Here is a 1,972-nt window from a genome sequence, read left to right as displayed (position 1 = left end):
GATCATTGGGCTGAGGATTAGGGTTGCCTTATTAGTTAAGGATAATATTTATATTACAAAATATAATCGATCAAAATCATATTATTTATATATATATATATATATATATATATTAAAACGGTAGAGATTAAATTTAAATATCTTAAATAAATAAGAGTAAATTTAAATAAATACATTTATGAAAGAAAAAAAAAAAGAAAGGCGCCAAGCAAAAGGGGATGAGGGTGGGACGGCTACAGTAGCGCCACATGTGCTGCGTTGGTCCGAACCGCGGGAAGGACCAACCCGCGACCGGCATTTTGTTGCCTCTTTTGGCCGGTCTGTCCATCCGAACCACAGACATCAATTTCAAATCGGTCCTCCCTCTCCTTTGTATAATATACACATCAATTTTAATTTACAAAATATATTTATTTTTGAATGCCACGTTCTATAATTTTTTTTTTATTAACAAAAACGAATTTTTATTCATTAATTGTCACGTCAATTTTCACGAGTGGTATTGAAGTCAGGTACGTGTTTAAATTTCAATGTCAATTTTCATCTACGATTATAATGAAAAAAATGTCGATAAATATTTTAAAAATAATTTCAAATTTGAAGAAATAAAACGAAAATTTTGAACCCCACGTTATTTGGTTGGTCTATTGGGTTTCGAGTGTCGTGTTTATTTGAAAAGGGTACAAAATGATGGATTATTTATGAGGTTGCCAATTTTATTTATTTTTTAAATGGTATTTCTTTTAAAATGGGAATTTGACAAAATAGCTTACAAGCAAAAGGGACCCACAAACAAAAATGAAAGGGACATCTTAAAGACTTAGAGACCCTCTTTTCCTTTTGCTTTGGTTCAACAAAATTCCCCCTTTTTTTTCTCGACATTTATTTGGTGTTAAGAAATTCTCACTTATCTATTCAAACATCCAAACATTTTCTCATATTTGTCTCCACCCTCCTCTCGAGCCTAGATCGAGGGTGAGTTTGACTTTTAAAGATTGACCCGTGTTAGGGAGAAAGACGATCCATTTTGGGTGTAGAACCTCTTCTCAGCAGATGCATTCTAACGACAATACTTAAGAGAGGCCTAAGTAGGCAATATTTGTTAGAGGTGGGTTTCAGTTTGCTTTTAAGATAGCTACACGATATGCACATGGAGGGAACGACCTCTTACATTATTACTTATTTAAAAGAAAGATGATTTGGGGTTTGAAAATGAATGATAAATTTTCGTTTTAATTCAAGTGGGTCGAAGCTTAAAAGTTAGGTAATATCAATGTCCAATGGTGAGACACTAAAAGCAGTCGACTCTTACTCGATTTCAAATCATTCAAATTCGAACCTCAGAAAAAGAAGGTGAAGAAGCAAAGATTAAAAAGGAAAAGTAAAAAGAAAATGGAAAAAAGTGTGAATTAAAAAAAAAAAAAAAAAAAAAAAGAGGGGCTCATAAGATAAGGGCTAATTAGGGTTTATGCATTTGGGCTGAGTTGGAATTGGACCAAACTCATCACATGCAATAAAATAAAAAATAATAAAAATAAATAAAAATTAATACAAAAGGAAGAAGTAGAAGAAGAATAATGTATAGAAAAAGAAAAGTGTAGGGCATGAATGTTCCCATGTGTTTATCTTCCCCATAACCCACAACCTATTTTATTATTATTATTATTTTTTTATTTATTAAAAATTTAGTCTCCAAATTTCTTAAGTTTATCAAACTCTGTTAATATATGTCTAATAGATTCTTAAACTTTGAGTTTTGTATTCAATTGAAAACGTATGGTGTATGGTGTGGTGGGCAAGAAGGCAAACCAAACCACATTGAAGCTCAATTATTAAAGCTCATGGCTTGCTAAGTGTGCAAAACCTTTTTGGATTCTGGAAAAAAGTGAGAGTTTTAGATGACTGATTCATATCTATTTATGTTTTTTTTTTTTTTTTTTTTTTTTTTTTTTTTTTTTTTTTTTTTTTTTTT

The sequence above is a fragment of the Cucurbita moschata genome, unplaced genomic scaffold, assembly GCF_002738365.1.
Source record: "Cucurbita moschata cultivar Rifu unplaced genomic scaffold, Cmos_1.0 Cmo_Scf00021, whole genome shotgun sequence".
Taxonomy (NCBI): Eukaryota; Viridiplantae; Streptophyta; class Magnoliopsida; order Cucurbitales; family Cucurbitaceae; genus Cucurbita; species Cucurbita moschata.
Note: the sequence above shows the minus strand (reverse complement) of the source record.